Source organism: Pseudophryne corroboree, chromosome 5 (assembly GCF_028390025.1).
Source record: "Pseudophryne corroboree isolate aPseCor3 chromosome 5, aPseCor3.hap2, whole genome shotgun sequence".
NCBI lineage: Eukaryota > Metazoa > Chordata > Amphibia > Anura > Myobatrachidae > Pseudophryne > Pseudophryne corroboree.
The window spans coordinates 522,749,402-522,769,100 of NC_086448.1; the positions used below are offsets into that span (position 1 = coordinate 522,749,402).

The 19,699-nt window shown below is 48.8% G+C and overlaps 1 protein-coding gene across 1 annotated transcript in view; it reads right to left on the reverse strand.

The window, feature by feature from the left end:
• Positions 1-19,699, reverse strand: part of BLOC1S5 (biogenesis of lysosomal organelles complex 1 subunit 5) — a 192,802-nt gene that overhangs the window by 170,757 nt on the left and 2,346 nt on the right. The window lies entirely within an intron of this gene.

Here is a 19,699-nt window from a genome sequence, read left to right on the forward strand (position 1 = left end):
ACGTTGAGTTTAAAATTGCCTAGTGTGTATGGCCGGGCGATGAGCAATGATACGCGCTCCCGCATTATCGCTGGCCGCCGCCATCCGTCCTGTTTTACCACCCGTGTGAACCACTTTCCACAGTCTCCCACTGTGGAAAGTGGTTCACCTCCGTTAATATCGCTCAGTGTGTATGCTCCATGCGATTTTCTGCCCAGCGATGTTCACATCATCGCTCTGCATACACACTGGGCAAAAACGTCCAGGGTGTATGCACCTTAAGTAAGCACTGAGCTAACATTAAACGTGTTCTCCATTTTAAACATGCTTTGTGCCATATTCCCATCCTTCCCAATTTTTCTTCTTTAGGGGCACATTTACCAATATTTTTGTACTAAAACAATGTGAAAACAGGTGTTTTCTAACTTTCACATTATTTTAGTATCACTTACACATATCAAAGGGCTTTTAGAGGAGATTTTGCAAAACTCTCCTCCATGCCCTCATATTTGCATATTTTTAATATGCAGATTGCATTTCTCGTACCTGTAATAGGAAATGTGATCCGTTTCACATTTTGTATATGGAAACTGTAAAATACCACCAGGGGAAGCCCTGTGAAAATAATGCCATCTTCAGATGGCATTATGCAAACTTTTTTCAGTTTCCCCTACTCCTGCTCTGCCCTTTCTCCATGCTGACGAGCAGAGCCCAGAGCCGGCTTCTGTGATCAGCCTGTGCATCTAATAGACCATAGGAGGATCCCAGAGAAACTAAAGTCATAATAGAAAATAAATAAAATAAAAGTTACACATAGGGGGAGATCTCAGGTCCAGGAAGACTCATCAGGGAGGGGCGACAGAGGAGACGGGGCAGCAGATTGGTAGGCGGCACATACGCAGACACATTTTCAAGGTATTTTTTGCAAAAAATACCTGAGAAGTGCAGGAAGGGGATTCGCAGAGACAAAGAGTTATTGCAAGCTCAATCCCAGGATGCAAATTAGAATCCATTCGTGCAATATTTGAAAATATCACATTGCAAATTGACTTGCAATTAATGCATCACAACCGCATCTCTGACGCAGAGTGTGATAAATGTGTGTTAGTGAGGTTGGCTCCTCCCATTGGATTCACATTTTCTGCTTGAGATTCTACACTATTCAAACACTATTATAATAGCAGTATTAGATCCGCTGGGCATACACGCAACTATTATGTGGTCGGTCTGCCTGATAGCAGGGGATTGTCCAGAAAACTGTGGAGCAGAGGTTCTCACACTCGGTCCTCAAGGCACCCCAACAGTACAGGTTTTAGGTAAATCCATGGCTCAGCACAAATTCATACCCCTTTTCCACCTGAGTACCTTGTCCGATCCGGGATGTTTAACCCGGCTACAACCCGTGGAGTCGCAGACTGTTTGCAGTTTACTGCTGCTTATTTCTGCTACAGACAGCTTGATGCAGCTTCTGTTCTTGTGCTACCTACTGCTGAGCTGGAGAAGGAGGGCTCAACTCTTTGCAGAGAGGGCTACCTATCGACACAAATATTTGAAAAGGAGGAGAGCGCTTATATCATCCACTGTTATTTCTCTCATAACAATGAACTCTACACCAAGCCAAAGAATGTGGGTGAGAGATCGCAGACTTGGAGAAGCATTCATGCAGACCATTCTAGCATATCAGGAGGAGCAGTGGATGGAAAGCTTCAGGATGTCTCGCGCTACATTCGAGTATGTTTTGCAACTACTGTCCCCCACAATAACCAAGCAGACCACCAGGTTTCGGAAGCCCATTGAGCCAGCCAGGAGATTAGCGATTACTCTCTGGTGGTATGTTACCTCTGGAGAGTATCGCATAGTTTCCAGTTTATTTGGAGTAGGGATTGGCACGGTCTGCAAGACTGTCTACCAGGTCACGTGGGCATTGCTGGATACAGTGTACAGTATATGTACAGTATGTGCCCCAGCGTGTGCCTGCATGTGCCCAGCGTGTCTCCCAGGGATGACATCATTTTCCTGTGCCCCAGAAGCACCAATCAGCATCTCAGAGCGTTACTCGTGTCTGAAAAAACGTGTAATGACCGTTATCACTGCACAGTTACCCATGTCATTACCGTGTTCTACCCAGGTAGCTATCCGAGTACGATTCCTGTGTCACTCAACCCGTGTTGAGCCGTTTCCACCTACTAAAAACCTGTGTCGATGCGCGCCCCCGCGCAAAAACACTGGTAAAAAAAGCTAGTGGAAAAGGGGTATCAGTCATCTGTGGCCAGGCATGGATAAACTTAAAACCTGGACCGTTGTGGTGCCTTGAGGACCGCATTTGAGAACCTCTGCTGTAGACTGTATGCAGTCGACCAATCCGAAAACATTGATTGGTTGGCCGTGCCAAATTGTCCAGCATATCTGTCTGATACAATATTTTATAAGTGTCAAGTCAGCCACATCGGGCACTGTATGTCCTCCCGCAGGAGACTGACATTTTCCCTTCATATGGGAAAGAATGGGAAAATTTCTCCTTCCCAAGAGCGGAGTACAGATGCTGTGGGCAATACACTGCGAGATCTCACAGCGTATGTTCACAATATCTGCATGATTTTGAGCCTGTCAAATAAAACGCATGTCAGCCTGACAAGCATTTCATCCACACATGTACGCCTAGCAATAACAGGGGAAATCCAACCTAGCAAATCCATGGAGCATATGGTGGAATTCAATTGTTTGAAAAGTCGGTTGGGTGTCAGTTTTTCCCTGTCTATTAGATAGGGAAAAAACAGACTCCCAACTGGCTTTTCGTACAATTGAATACCCCCCATTGTGTCTGTACGCTCTTCCTACTATGGAGATAGCCAACACTGCTGAAGCCGAACATCAGCGGTTCCATGAGCAGGAGCCCTGATGGAGTAATGGTCTCAAGGGACGACCACCAAAGTGATGAGTACGAAGAGAGTGGTTGTAACCAGGGTTATTGGTTATGGAGCAAATAAAAAAAGTTAACATGTTAATGCCCATTAATAAAATAAGAATTTACTTACCGATAATTCTATTTCTCTGGCTCCTCCCCCTATGACCCTCCTCCAAGCCTCAGTTAGGATACTGTGCCCGGACGAGCGTACACAATAAGGAAGGATATTGAATCCCGGGTAAGACTCATACCAGCCACACCAATCACACCGTACAACCTGTGATCTGAACCCAGTTAACAGCATGATAACAGAGGAGCCTCTGAAAAGATGGCTCACAACAATAATAACCCGATTTTTGTAACAATAACTATGTACAAGTATTGCAGACAATCCGCACTTGGGATGGGCGCCCAGCATCCACTACGGACTATGAGAAATAGAATTATCGGTAAGTAAATTCTTATTTTCTCTAACGTCCTAAGTGGATGCTGGGGACTCCGTAAGGACCATGGGGATTATACCAAAGCTCCCAAACGGGCGGGAGAGTGCGGATGACTCTGCAGCACCGAATGAGAGAACTCCAGGTCCTCCTCAGCCAGGGTATCAAATTTGTAGAATTTAGCAAACGTGTTTGCCCCTGACCAAGTAGCTGCTCGGCAAAGTTGTAAAGCCGAGACCCCTCGGGCAGCCGCCCAAGATGAGCCCACCTTCCTTGTGGAATGGGCATTTACAGATTTTGGCTGTGGCAGGCCTGCCACAGAATGTGCAAGCTGAATTGTACTACAAATCCAGCGAGCAATAGTCTGCTTAGAAGCAGGAGCACCCATCTTGTTGGGTGCATACAGGATAAATAGCGAGTCAGATTTTCTGACTCCAGCCGTCCAGGAAACATATATTTTCAGGGCCCTGACTACGTCCAGCAACTTGGAGTCCTCCAAGTCCCTAGTAGCCGCAGGCACCACAATAGGCTGGTTCAAGTGAAATGCTGAAACCACCTTAGGGAGAAATTGAGGACGAGTCCTCAATTCTGCCCTGTCCGTATGAAAAATTAGGTAAGGGCTTTTATAGGATAAAGCCGCCAATTCTGAGACACGCCTGGCTGAAGCCAGGGCTAACAGCATTACCACCTTCCATGTGAGATATTTTAAGTCCACAGTGGAAAGTGGTTCAAACCAATGTGATTTTAGGAATCCCAAAACTACATTTAGATCCCAAGGTGCCACTGGAGGCACAAAAGGAGGTTGTATATGCAGTACCCCCTTGACAAACGTCTGTACTTCAGGAACTGAAGCCAGTTCTTTTTGGAAGAAAATCGACAGGGCCGAAATCTGAACCTTAATGGACCCTAATTTTAGGCCCATAGACAGTCCTGTTTGTAGGAAATGCAGGAAACGACCCAGTTGAAATTCCTCTGTAGGGGCCTTCCTGGCCTCGCACCACGCAACATATTTACGCCAAATACGGTGATAATGTTGTACGGTTACATCCTTCCTGGCTTTGATCAGGGTAGGGATGACTTCATTCGGAATGCCTTTTTCCGTCAGGATCCGGCGTTCAACCGCCATGCCGTCAAACGCAGCCGCGGTAAGTCTTGGAAGAGACAGGGTCCCTGCTGGAGCAGGTCCTTTCTTAGAGGTAGAGGCCACGGGTCCTCTGTGAGCATCTCTTGAAGTTCCGGGTACCAAGTCCTTCTTGGCCAATCCGGAGCCACGAGTATAGTCCTTACTCCTCTCCTTCTTATGATCCTCAGTACCTTGGGTATGAGAGGCAGAGGAGGGAACACATACACTGACTGGTACACCCATGGTGTTACCAGAGCGTCCACAGCTATTGCCTGAGGGTCCCTTGACCTGGCGCAATATCTGTCTAGTTTTTTGTTGAGGCGGGACGCCATCATGTCCACCTTTGGTTTTTCCCAACGGTTCACAATCATGTGGAAGACTTCTGGGTGAAGTCCCCACTCCCCCGGGTGGAGGTCGTGTCTGCTGAGGAAGTCTGCTTCCCAGTTGTCCACACCCGGAATGAACACTGCTGACAGTGCTATCACATGATTTTCTGCCCAGCGAAGAATCCTTGCAACTTCTGTCATTGCCCTCCTGCTTCTTGTGCCGCCCTGTCTGTTTACGTGGGCGACTGCCGTGATGTTGTCCGACTGGATCAGCACCGGCTGACCTTGAAGCAGAGGTCTTGCTAGGCTCAGAGCATTGTAGATGGCTCTTAGCTCCAGGATATTTATGTGAAGTGATGTCTCCAGGCTTGACCACAAGCCCTGGAAATTTCTTCCCTGTGTGACTGCTCCCCAGCCTCTCAGGCTGGCATCCGTGGTCACCAGGACCCAGTCCTGAATGCCGAATCTGCGGCCCTCTAGAAGATGAGCACTCTGCAACCACCACAGGAGAGACACCCTTGTCCTTGGAGACAGGGTTATCCGCTGATGCATCTGAAGATGCGATCCGGACCATTTGTCCAGCAGATCCCACTGAAAAGTTCTTACGTGGAATCTGCCGAATGGAATCGCTTCGTAAGAAGCCACCATTTTTCCCAGGATCCTTGTGCATTGATGCACTGACACTTGGCCTGGTTTTTGGAGGTTCCTGACTAGCTCGGATAACTCCCTGGCTTTCTCCTCCGGGAGAAACACCTTTTTCTGGACTGCGTCCAGAATCATCCCTAGGAACAGCAGACGTGTCGTCGGAATCAGCTGCGATTTTGGAATATTTAGAATCCACCCGTGCTGTCGTAGCACTACTTGAGATAGTGCTACTCCGACCTCTAACTGTTCCCTGGACCTTGCCCTTATCAGGAGATCGTCCAAGTAAGGGATAATTAAGACGCCTTTTCTTCGAAGAAGAATCATCATTTCGGCCATTACCTTGGTAAAGACCCGGGGTGCCGTGGACAATCCAAACGGCAGCGTCTGAAACTGATAGTGACAGTTCTGTACCACAAACCTGAGGTACCCTTGGTGAGAAGGGCAAATTGGGACATGGAGGTAAGCATCCTTGATGTCCAGAGACACCATATAGTCCCCTTCTTCCAGGTTCGCTATCACTGCTCTGAGTGACTCCATCTTGAATTTGAACCTTTGTATGTAAGTGTTCAAGGATTTCAGATTTAAAATAGGTCTCACCGAGCCGTCCGGCTTCGGTACCACAAACAGCGTGGAATAATACCCCTTTCCCTGTTGTAGGAGGGGTACCTTGATTATCACCTGCTGGGAATACAGCTTGTGAATGGCTTCCAATACCGCCTCCATGTCGGAGGGAGACGTTGGTAAAGCAGACTTCAGGAACCGGCGAGGGGGAGACGTCTCGAATTCCAATTTGTACCCCTGAGATACTACCTGCAGGATCCAGGGGTCCACTTGCGAGTGAGCCCACTGCGCGCTGAAATTCTTGAGACGACCCCCCACCGTACCTGAGTCCGCTTGTAAGGCCCAAGCGTCATGCTGAGGACTTGGCAGAAGCGGGGGAGGGCTTCTGTTCCTGGGAAGAGGCTGCCTGCTGCAGTCTTTTTCCCCTACCTCTGCCCCGGGGCAGATATGAGTGGCCTTTTGCCCGCTTGCCCTTATGGGGACGAAAGGATTGAGCCTGAAAAGACGGTGTCTTTTTCTGCTGAGAGGTGACCTGGGGTAAAAAGGTGGATTTCCCAGCCGTTGCCGTGGCCACCAGGTCCGATAAACCGACCCCAAATAACTTTTCCCCTTTATACGGCAATACTTCCATATGCCGTTTGGAATCCGCATCACCTGACCACTGTCGCGTCCATAACCCTCTTCTGGCAGAAATGGACAGCGCACTTACTCTTGATGCCAGAGTGCAAATATCCCTCTGTGCATCTCGCATATATAGAAATGCATCCTTTAAATGCTCTATAGTCAATAATATACTGTCCCTGTCCAGGGTATCAATATTTTCAGTCAGGGAATCCGACCAAGCCACCCCAGCACTGCACATCCAGGCTGAGGCGATTGCTGGTCTCAGTATAACACCAGTATGTGTGTATATACTTTTTAGGATATTTTCCAGCTTTCTATCAGCTGGCTCCTTGAGGGCGGCCGTATCCGGAGACGGTAACGCCACTTGTTTTGATAAGCGTGTGAGCGCCTTATCTACCCTAGGGGGTGTTTCCCAACGCGCCCTAACCTCTGGCGGGAAAGGGTATAATGCCAATAATTTTTTAGAAATTAGCAGTTTTTTATCGGGGGAAACCCACGCTCACACACCTCATTTAATTCATCTGATTCAGGAAAAACTACGGGTAGTTTTTTCACACCCCACATAATACCCTTTTTTGTGGTACTTGTAGTATCAGAAATGTTCAAAACCTCCTTCATTGCCGTGATCATGTAACGTGTGGCCCTACTGGAAAATACGTTTGTTTCCTCACCGTCGACACTAGAGTCAGTGTCCGTGTCTGGGTCTGTGTCGACCATCTGAGGTAACGGGCGCTTTAGAGCCCCTGACGGTGTTTGAGACGCCTGGACAGGTATTAACTGTTTTTCCGGCTGTCTCATGTCGTCAACAGTCTTTTGTAAAGTGCTGACGCTATCACGTAATTCCTTCCATACGACCATCCAGTCAGGTGTCGACTCCCTAGGGGGTGACATCACTATTACAGGCAATTGCTCCGCCTCCATACCATTTTCCTCCTCATACATGTCGACACAACGTACCGACACACAGGGAATGCTCTGATAGAGGACAGGACCCCACTAGCCCTTTGGGGAGACAGAGGGAGAGTTTGCCAGCACACACCAGAGCGCTATATATATACAGGGATAACCTTATATAAGTGTTTTTCCCTTATATAGCTGCTGTATTATTAATCTGCCAAATTTAGTGCCCCCCCTCTCTTGTTTTACCCTGTTTCTGTAGTGCAGGACTGCAGGGGAGAGCCAGGGAGCTTCCCTCCAACGGAGCTGTGAGGGAAAATGGCGCTTGAGTGCTGAGGAGATAGGCTCCGCCCCCTTCTCGGCGGCCTTTCTCCCGCTTTTTTAAGGAAAAACTGGCAGGGGTTAAATGCATCCATATAGCCCAGGAGCTATATGTGATGTATTTTTAGCCATCTAAGGTGTTTTTATTGCGTCTCAGGGCGCCCCCCCCCCCCAGCGCCCTGCACCCTCAGTGACCGGAGTGTGAAGTGTGCTGAGAGCAATGGCGCACAGCTGCGGTGCTGTGCGCTACCTTATTGAAGACAGGACGTCTTCTGCCGCCGATTTCCCGGACCTCTTCAGTCTTCTGGCTCTGTAAGGGGGCTGGCGGCGCGGCTCTGGGACCCATCCATGGCTGGGCCTGTGATCCTCCCTCTGGAGCTAATGTCCAGTAGCCTAAGAAGCCCAATCCACTCTGCACGCAGGTGAGTTCGCTTCTTCTCCCCTTAGTCCCTCGGTGCAGTGAGCCTGTTGCCAGCAGGTCTCACTGAAAATAAAAAACCTAAAACTAACTTTTCACTAAGCAGCTCAGGAGAGCCACCTAGTGTGCACCCTTCTCGTTCGGGCACAAAAATCTAACTGAGGCTTGGAGGAGGGTCATAGGGGGAGGAGCCAGTGCACACCAGGTAGTCCTAAAGCTTTTACTTTTGTGCCCAGTCTCCTGCGGAGCCGCTATTCCCCATGGTCCTTACGGAGTCCCCAGCATCCACTTAGGACGTTAGAGAAAAACCTGTTGCTGTTCATTGTCATATTAGCCTGGTTAGGCAGATTATCTGTTTAAAGGCTTTACAGTCACATTAAAAAAACAAATTCATCCCCCCAAAAAATAAGAATTTACTTACCGATAATTCTATTTCTCGTAGTCCGTAGTGGATGCTGGGGACTCCGTCAGGACCATGGGGATTAGCGGCTCCGCAGGAGACAGGGCACAAAAATAAAGCTTTAGGATCAGGTGGTGTGCACTGGCTCCTCCCCCTATGACCCTCCTCCAAGCCTCAGTTAGGATACTGTGCCCGGACGAGCGTACACAATAAGGAAGGATCTTGAATCCCGGGTAAGACTCATACCAGCCACACCAATCACACCGTACAACTTGTGATCTGAACCCAGTTAACAGTATGACAAAACGTAGGAGCCTCTGAACAGACGGCTCACAACAATAACAACCCGATTTTTTTGTAACAATAACTATGTACAAGTATTGCAGACAATCCGCACTTGGGATGGGCGCCCAGCATCCACTACGGACTACGAGAAATAGAATTATCGGTAAGTAAATTCTTATTTTCTCTAACGTCCTAAGTGGATGCTGGGGACTCCGTCAGGACCATGGGGATTATACCAAAGCTCCCAAACGGGCGGGAGAGTGCGGATGACCCTGCAGCACCGAATGAGAGACTCCATGTCCTCCTCAGCCAGGGTATGAAATTTGTAGAATTTAGCAAACGTGTTTGCCCCTGACCAAGTAAATGCTCAGCAAAGTTGTAAAGCCGAGACCCCTCAGGCAGTCGCCCAAGATGAGCCCACTTCCTTGTGGAATGGGCTTTTTCTGATTTTGTCTGTGGCAAGCCTGCCACAGAATGAGCAAGCTGAATTGTACTACAAATCCAGCGAGCAATCGTCTGTTTAGAAGCAGGAGCACCCATCTTGTTGGGTGCATACAGGCTAAACAGCGAGTCAGATTTTCTGACTCCAGTCGTCCTGGAAACATATATTTTCAGGGCCCTGACAACGTCAAGTAACTTGGAGTCCTCCAAGTCCCTAGTAGCCGCAGGTACCACAATAGGTTGGTTCATGTGAAAAACAGAAAACACCTTAAGGAGAAATTGAGGACGAGTCCTCAATTCTGCCCTGTCAGAATGAAAAATTAAGTAAGGGCTTTTATATGATAAAGCCGCCCATTCTGACACACGCCTGGCTGAAGCCAGGGCTAATAGAATCTTCACCTTCCATGTGAAATATTTTAAGTCCACAGTGGTGAGTGGATCAAACCAATGTGACTTTAGGAAACTCAAAACAACATTGAGATCCCAAGGTGCCACTGGGGGCACAAAAGGAGGCTGTATATGCAGTACCCCTTTTACAAACGTCTGAACTTCAGGCACTGAAGCCAGTTCTTTCTGGAATAAATTTGACAGGGTCGAAATTTGAACCTTAATGGACCCTAATTTTAGGCCCATAGACCGTCCTGTTTTCAGGAAATGTAGGAAACGACCCAGTTGGAATTCCTCTGTAGGGACCTTCTTGGCCTCACACCACGCAACATATTTTCGCCAATTGCGGTGAAAATGTTTTGCGGTTACATCCTTCCTGGCTTCGACCAGGGTAGGGATGACTTCATCTGGAATGCCCTTTCAGGATCCGGCGTTCAACTGCCATGCCGTCAAACGCAGCCGCGGTAAGTCTTGGAACAGACAAGGCCCCTGCTGGAGCAGGTCCTTTCTTAAAGGTAGAGGCCACGGTTCTTCCGTGAGAATTTCTTGAAATTCCGGGTACCAAGTCCTTCTTGACCCATCCGGAACCACGAGTATCGTTCTTACTCATCTCCTTGATTCTCAGTACTTTTGGTATGAGATGCATAGGAGGGAACACATACCATGACTGGTACACCAACAGTGTTACCAGAGCGTCCACCGCTATTGCCTGAGGGTCCCTTGACCTGGCGCAATATCTGTCTAGTTTTTTGTTCAGGCGGGCCGCCATCATGTCCACCTTTGGTTTTTCCCAACGGTTTACAATCATGTGGAAGACTTCCCTCTGAAGTCCCCACTCTCCCGGGTGGAGGTTATGCTGATGAAGTCTGCTTCCCAGTTTTCCACTCCCGGAATTAACACTGCTGAGAGTGTTATCACATGATTTTTCGCCCAGCGAAGAATCCTTGCAGTTTCTGCCATTTCCCTCCTGCTTCTTGTGCCGCCCTGTTTTCGTGGGCGACTGCCGTGATGTTGTCCCACTGGATCAATACCGGCTGACCTTGAAGCAGAGGTCTTGCTAAGCTTAGAGCCTTGTAAATTGGCCTTAGCTCCAGTATATTTATGTGGAGAGAAGTCTCCAGACTTGATCACACTCCCTGGAAATTTTTTCCTTGTGTGACTGCTCCCCAGCCACTCAGGCTGGCATCCGTGGTCACCAGGACCCAGTCCTGAATGCCGAATCTGCGGCCCTTTCATAGATGAGCACTCTGCAGCCACCGCAGAAGAAACACCCTTGTCCTTGGAGACAGGGTTATCCGCTGATGCATCTGAAGATGCGATCCGGACCATTTTCCCAGCAGATCCCACTGAAAGGTTCTTGCGTGAAATCTACCGAATGGGATCGCTTTGTAAGAAACCACCATTTTTCACAGGACCCTTTGTGCAATGATGCACTGATACTTTTCCTGGTTTTAGGAGGTTCCTGACTAGCTCGGATAACTCCCTGGCTTTCTTCTCCGGGAGAAAACATCCTTTTCTGGACTGTGTCCAGAATCATCCCTAGGAACATTAGACGTGTTGTCGGAAAAAGCTGCGATTTTGGAATATTTAGAATCCACTCGTGCTGTCGTAGAACTACTTGAGATAGTGCTACTCCGACCGCCAACTGTTCTCTGGACCTTGCCCTTATCAGGAAAGCGTCCATATTTCTTTTAGGAAGAATCATCATTTCGGCCATTACCTTGGTAAAGACCCGGGGTGCCGTGGACAATCCAAACGGCAGCGTCTGAACTGATAGTGACAGTTCTGTACCACGAACCTGAGATACCCTTGGTGAGAAAGGCAAAATTTGGACTTGTAGGTAAGCGTCCCTGATATCCAGTGACACCATATCGTCCTGGTTCGCTATCACTGCTCTGAGTGACTCCATCTTGATTTGAACCCTTGTATGTAATTGTTCAAATCTTTTAGATCTCACCGAGCCGTTTGGCTTCAGAACCACAATATAGTGTGGAATAATACCCCTTCCCTTGTTGTAGGAGGGGTACTTTGATTATCACGTGCTGGGAATACAGCCTGTGAATTTTTTTTTTTCAAAACTGCCTCCCTGTCGGAGGGAGACGTTGGTAAAGCAGACTTCAGGAACTTGTGAGGGGAAGACGTCTCGAATTTCCAATGTACACCTGGGATACTACGTGTAGGATCCAGGAGTCCACTTGCGAGTGAGCCCACTGCGTGCTGAAACTCTTGAGATGACCCCCCACCGCACCTGAGTCCGCTTGTATGGCCCCAGCGTCATGCTGCGGACTTGGCAGAAGCTGTGGAGGACTTCTGTTCCTGGGAATGAGCTGCCTGCTGCAGTCTTCTTCCCTTTCCTCTAACCCTGGGCAGATATGACTGGCCTTTTGCCCGCCTGCCTTTATGGGTACGAAAGGACTGAGACTGAAAAGACTGTGTCCTTTTCTGCTGAGATGTGACTTGGGGTAACAAAAGTGGATTTTCCAGCTGTTGCCATGGCCACCAGGTCCGATGGACCGCCCCTTTATACGGCAATACTTCCATGTGCCGTCTGGAATCTGCATCACCTGACCACTGTCGTGTCTATAAACATCGTCTGGCAGATATGGACATCACATCTACTCTTGATGCCAGAATGCAAATATCCCTCTGCGCATCTCGCATATATAAAAAAGCATCCTTAAAATGCTCTATATTCAATAAAATATTGTTCCTGTCAAGGGTATCAATATTTTCAGTCAGGAAATCCGACCAAGCCCCCCCAGCGCTGCACATCCAGGCTGAGGCGATTGCTGGTCGTAGTATAACACCAGTATGTGTGTATATACTTCTTAGGATATTTTTCAGCTTCCTATCAGCTGGCTCCTTGAGGGCGGCCGTATCTGGAGACGGTAACGCCACTTGTTTTTATAAGCGTGTGAGCGCCTTATCCACCCTAAGGTGTGTTTCCCAACTCGCCCTCACTTCTGGCGGGAAAAGGTATACCTCCAATAATTTTCCATCGGAGGAAACCCACGTATCATCACACACTTTAATTTATCTGATTCAGGAAAAACTACAAGTAGATTATTCCCACCCTACATAATACCCTTATTTGTGGTACTTGTAGTATCAGAAATATGTAACACCTCCTTCATTGCCCTTAACATGTAACGTGTGGCCCTAAAGGAAAATACGTTTGTTTCTTCACCGTCGACACTGAAGTCAGTGTCCGTGTCGACCAACTGAGGTAAATGGGCGTTTTTACAAGCCCCTGACGGTGTCTGAGACGCCTGGACAGGTACTAATTTGTTTGCAACCCGTCTCATGTCGTCAACCGACCTTGCATCGTGTTGACATTATCACGTAATTCCTAAATAAGCCATCCATTCCGGTGTCGACTCCCTAGAGAGTGACATCACCCATACAGGCAATTTGCTCCGCCTCCTCACCAACATCGTCCTCCTACATGTCGACACACACGTACCGACACACAGCACACACACAGGGAATGCTCTGATAGAGGACAGGACCCCACTAGCCCTTTGGGGAGACAGAGGGAGAGTTTGCCAGCACACACCAAAAACGCTATAATTATACAGGGACAACCCCTTATACAAGTGTTTTCCCTTATAGCATTTTCACATATGTAATCATATCGCCAAATAAGTGCCCCCCCTCTCTGTTTTAACCCTGTTTCTGTAGTGCAGTGCAGGGGAGAGCCTGGGAGCCTTCCTCTCAGCAGAGCTGAGCAGGAAAATGGCGCCGTGTGCTGAGGAGAATAGGCCCCGCCCCCTAAAACGGCGGGCTCTTCTCCCGGAGTTTGTGAGATCTGGCAGGGGTTAAATACATCCATATAGCCTCAAGGGCTATATGTGATGTATTTTAGCCATAAAAAAGGTATAATACATTGCTGCCCAGAGCGCCCCCCCCAGCGCCCTGCACCCTCAGTGACCGCTGGTATGAAGTGTGCTGACAACAATGGCGCACAGCTGCAGTGCTGTGCGCTACCTTATGAAGACTGAAAGTCTTCTGCCGCCTGTTTCTGGACCTCTGGACCTCTTCAACTTCGGCATCTGCAAGGGGGGTCGGCGGCGCGGCTCCGGGACGAACCCCAGGGTGAGACCTGTGTTCCGACTCCCTCTGGAGCTAATGGTGTCCAGTAGCCTAAGAATCCAATCCATCCTGCACGCAGGTGAGTTGAAATTCTCTCCCCTAAGTCCCTTGATGCAGTGAGCCTGTTGCCAGCAGGACTCACTGAAAATAAAAAACCTAAAAAACTTTTTCTAAGCAGCTCTTTAGGAGAGCCACCTAGATTGCACCCTGCTCGGACGGGCACAAAAACCTAACTGAGGCTTGGAGGAGGGTCATAGGGGGAGGAGCCAGTGCACACCACCTGATCCTAAAGCTTTATTTTTGTGCCCTGTCTCCTGCGGAGCCGCTAATCCCCATGGTCCTGACGGAGTCCCCAGCATCCACTTAGGACGTTAGAGAAAATCTAGAATTAGAAAAACTTCAGTATACAATTATATCATCTCAAACATTGCTTAACTCTGATGCACCATCACCAAATTCTCCCACACCGCGCTTTCGTACACTAGTGTCACACAGTGCATATACTGTATACTGCATGCAGTTACCATCTTACTCAATAGAGTTGAACTAGAACCTGTGGCGAGTGCAGCGAGGGGCTTCGTTGCGTTTGCCGCCCCGACCGTATATAGGCGGCCGGGATCCCAGCGTCTGTATGCTGACCACCAGGATCCCAGCCGCCGGTCACCTCTGTGTACCCTCACTATCCCTGCCACCTTTTATTACGAATGTGTCTATTTCCTAGTGGGCTGAGGGACATTTGCAGACCATCCAACATGACCCACCCCACTAGGTACAAAATGCTCTGTTCCTGGACTTCCCTCTTAATTTATGATTTCCATCACCTGTGTTGAACTAGTTAATTATAAGAAAGCTGTGTCTTCACAGGTGATGGCAATAATAAGAATTTACTTACCGATAATTCTATTTCTCATAGTCCGTAGTGGATGCTGGGGACTCCGTAAGGACCATGGGGAACAGCGGCTCCGCAGGAGACTGGGCACATCCAAAGAAAGCTTTAGGACTATCTGGTGTGCACTGGCTCCTCCCCCTATGACCCTCCTCCAAGCCTCAGTTAGGATACTGTGCCCGGACGAGCGTACACAATAAGGAAGGATTTTGAATCCCGGGTAAGACTCATACCAGCCACACCAATCACACCGTACAACTTGTGATCTGAACCCAGTTAACAGCATGATAACAGAGGAGCCTCTAGAAAAGATGGCTCACTACAGCAATAACCCGATTTTTTGGTAACAATAACTATGTACCAGTATTGCAGACAATCCGCACTTGGGATGGGCGCCCAGCATCCACTACGGACTATGAGAAATAGAATTATCGGTAAGTAAATTCTTATTTTCTCTAACGTCCTAAGTGGATGCTGGGGACTCCGTAAGGACCATGGGGATTATACCAAAGCTCCCAAACGGGCGGGAGAGTGCGGATGACTCTGCAGCACCAAATGAGAGAACTCCAGGTCCTCCTCAGCCAGGATATCAATTTTGTAGAATTTTACAAACGTATTTGCTCCTGACCAAGTAGCTGCTCGGCAAAGTTGTAAAGCCGAGACCCCTCGGGCAGCCGCCCAAGATGAGCCCACCTTCCTTGTGGAGTGGGCATTTACAGATTTTTGGCTGTGGCAGGCCTGCCACAGAATGGGCAAGCTGAATTGTACTACAAATCCAACGAGCAATAGTCTGCTTAGAAGCAGGAGCACCCAGCTTGTTGGGTGCATACAGGATAAACAGCGAGTCAGATTTCCTGACTCCAGCCGTACTGGAAACATATATTTTCAGGGCCCTGACAACGTCTAGCAACTTGGAGTCCTCCAAGTCCCTAGTAGCCGCAGGCACCACAAATAGGTTGGTTCAGGTGAAACGCTGAAACCACCTTAGGGAGAAACTTAGGACGAGTCCTCAATTCCGCCCTGTCCGAATGGAAAATCAGATAAGGGCTTTTTTAGGATAAAGCCGCCAATTCTGACACGCGCCTGGCCCAGGCCAGGGCCAACAGCATGACCACTTTCCATGTGAGATATTTTAACTCCACAGATTTAAGTAGTTCAAACCAATGTGACTTTTGGAACCCAAAACTACATTGAGATCCCAAAGTGCCACTGGAGGCACAAAAGGAGGCTGTATATGCAGTACCCCTTTTACAAACGTCTGAACTTCAGGGACTGAAGCTAGTTCTTTTTGGAAGAAAATTGACAGGGCCGAAATTTGAACGTTAATGGACCCTAATTTCAGACCCATAGACACTCCTGTTTGCAGGAAATGTAGGAATCGACCCAGTTGAATTTCCTCCGTCGGGCCTTACTGGCCTCGCACCACGCAACATATTTTCGCCAATTGCGGTGATAATGTTTTTGCGGTTACATCCTTCCTGGCTTTGATCAGGATAGGGATGACTTCATCCGGAATGCCTTTTTTCCTTCAGGATCCGGCGTTCAACCGCCATGCCGTCAAACGCAGCCGCGGTAAGTCTTGGAACAGACAGGGTCCTTGCTGGAGCAGGTCCCTTCTTAGAGGTAGAGGCCACGGATCCTCCGTGAGCATCTCTTGAAGTTCCGGGTACCAAGTCCTTCTTGGCCAATCCGGAGCCACGAATATAGTGCTTACTCCTCTCCATCTTATCAATCTCAGTACCTTGGGTATGAGAGGCAGAGGAGGGAACACATACCCTGACTGGTACACCCACGGTGTTACCAGAGCATCTACAGCTATTGCCTGAGGGTCCCTGGACCTGGCGCAATACCTGTCGAGTTTTTCCCAACGGTTTATAATCATGTGGAAGACTTCTGGGTGAAGTCCCCACTCTCCCGGGTGGAGGTCGTGCTGAGGAAGTCTGCTTCCCAGTTGTCCACTCCCGGAATGAATACTGCCGACAGTGCTATCACATGATTTTCCGCCCAGCGAAGAATCCTTGCAGCTTCTGCCATTGCCCTCCTGCTTCTTGTGCCACCCTGTCTGTTTACGTGGGTGACTGCCGTGATGTTGTCCGACTGGATCAACACCGGCTGACCTTGAAGCAGAGGTCTTGCTAAGCTTAGAGCATTGTAAATGTCCCTTAGCTTCAGGATATTTATGTGAAGTGATGTCTCCAGGCTTGACCATAAGCCCTGGATATTCCTTCCCTGTGTGACTGCTCCCCAGCCTCGCAGGCTGGCATCCGTGGTCACCAGGACCCAGTCCTGAATGCCGAATCTGCGGCCCTCTAGAAGATGAGCACTCTGCAACCACCACAGGAGGGACACCCTTGTCCTTGGTGACAGGGTTATCCGCTGATGCATCTGAAGATGCGACCCGGACCATTTGTCCAGCAGGTCCCACTGGAAAGTTCTTGCGTGGAATCTGCCGAATGGGATTGCTTCGTAGGAAGCCACCATTTTACCCAGAACCCTTGTGCATTGATGCACTGAGACTTGGCTCGGTTTTAGGAGGTTCCTGACTAGCTCGGATAACTCCCTGGCTTTCTCCTCCGGGAGAAACACCTTTTTCTGGACTGTGTCCAGGATCATCCCTAGGAACAGAAGACGAGTCGTCGGAACCAGCTGCGATTTTGGAATATTGAGAATCCAATCGTGCTGCCGCAACACTACCTGAGATAGTGCTACACCGACCTCCAACTGTTCCCTGGATCTTACCCTTATCAGGGAATTGTCCAAGTAAGGGATAACTAAAATTCCCTTCCTTCGAAGGAATATCATCATTTCGGCCATTACCTTGGTAAAGACCCGGGGTGCCGTGGACCATCCATACGGCAGCGTCTGAACTGATAGTGACAGTTCTGTACCATAAACCTGAGGTACCCTTGGTGAGAAGGGTAAATTTTGACATGAAGGTAAGCATCCTTGATGTCCCGAGACATCATGTAGTCCCCTTCTTCCAGGTTCGCAATCACTGCTCTGAGTGACTCAATCTTGAATTTGAACCTCTGTATGTAAGTGTTCAAAGATTTTAGATTTAGAATCGGTCTCACCGAGCCGTCCGGCTTCGGTACCACCACAGTGTGGAATAATACCCCGTTCCCTGTTGCAGGAGGGGTATCTTGATTATCACCTGCTGGGAATACAGCTTGTGAATGGCTTCCAAAACTGTCTCCTTGTCAGAAGGAGACATCGGTAAAGCCGACTTTAGGAAACGGCGAGGGGGAGACGTCTCGAATTCTAATTTGTACCCCTGAGATATCACCTGAAGGATCCAGGGGTCTACTTGCGAGTGAGCCCACTGCGCGCTGAAATTCATTGAGACGGGCCCTCCCACCGTGCCTGATTCTGCTTGTAAAGCCCCAGCGTATACTGAGGGCTTGGCAGAGGCGGGAGAGGGTTTCTGTTCCTGGGAACTGGCTGATTTCTGCAGCCTTTTTCCTCTCCCTCTGTCACGGGGCAGAAATGAGGAACCTTTTGCCCGCTTGTCCACGAAAAGACTGCGCCTGATAATACGGCGTCTTCTCATGTTGAGAGGCGACCTGGGGTACAAACGTGGATTTCCCAGCTGTTGCCGTGGCCACCAGGTCTAAAAGACCGACCCCAAATAACTCCTCCCCTTAATAAGGCAATACTTCCAAATGCCATTTGGAATACGCATCACCTGACCACTGACGTGTCCATAACCCTCTACTGGTAGAAATGGACAACGCACTTAGACTTGATGCCAGTCGGCAAATATTCCGCTGTGCATCACGCATATATAGAAATGCATCTTTCAAATGCTCTATAGGCAAAAATATACTGTCCCTATCTAGGGTATCAATATTTTCAGTCAGGGAATCCGACCACGCCGACCCAGCACTGCACATCCAGGCTGAGGCGATTGCTGGTCGCAGTATAACACCAGTATGTGTGTAAATACATTTTAGGATACCCTCCTGCTTTCTATCAGCAGGATCCTTAAGGGCGGCCATCTCAGGAGAGGTTAGAGCCCTTACAAGCGTGTGAGCGTTTATCCACCCTAGGGGGTGTTTCCCAACGCACCCTAACCTCTGGCGGGAAAGGATATAATGCCAATAACATTTTAGAAATTATCAGTTGTTATCGGGGGAAACCCACGCATCATCACACACCTCATTTAATTTCTCAGATTCAGGAAAACTACAGGTAGTTTTTCCTCACCGAACATAATACCCCTTTTTGGTGGTACTCGTATTATCAGAAATGTGTAAAACATTTTTCATTGCCTCAATCATGTAACGTGTGGCCCTACTGGAAGTCACATTTGTCTCTTCACCGTCGACACTGGAGTCAGTATCCGTGTCGGCGTCTATATCTTCCATCTGAGGTAACGGGCGCTTTATAGCCCCTGACGGCCTATGAGACGTCTGGACAGGCACAAGCTGAGTAGCCGGCTGTCTCATGTCAACCACTGTCTTTTATACAGAGCTGACACTGTCACGTAATTTCTTCCAACAGTTCATCCACTCAGGTGTCGACCCCCTAGGGGGTGACATCACTATTACAGGCAATCTGCTCCGTCTCCACATCATTTTTCTCCTCATACATGTCGACACAAAAGTACCGACATACAGCACACACACAGGGAATGCTCTGATAGAGGACAGGACCCCACTAGCCCTTTGGGGAGACAGAGGGAGAGTTTGCCAGCACACACCAGAGCGCTATATATATACAGGGATAACCTTATATAAGTGTTTTTCCCCTTATAGCTGCTGTATAGTTAATACTGCGCCTAATTAGTGCCCCCCTCTCTTTTTTAACCCTTTCTGTAGTGTAGTGACTGCAGGGGAGAGCCAGGGAGCTTCCCTCCAACGGAGCTGTGAGGGAAAATGGCGCCAGTGTGCTGAGGAGATAGGCTCCGCCCCCTTATCGGCGGCCTTATCTTCCCGTTTTTCTGTGTATTCTGGCAGGGGTTAAATGC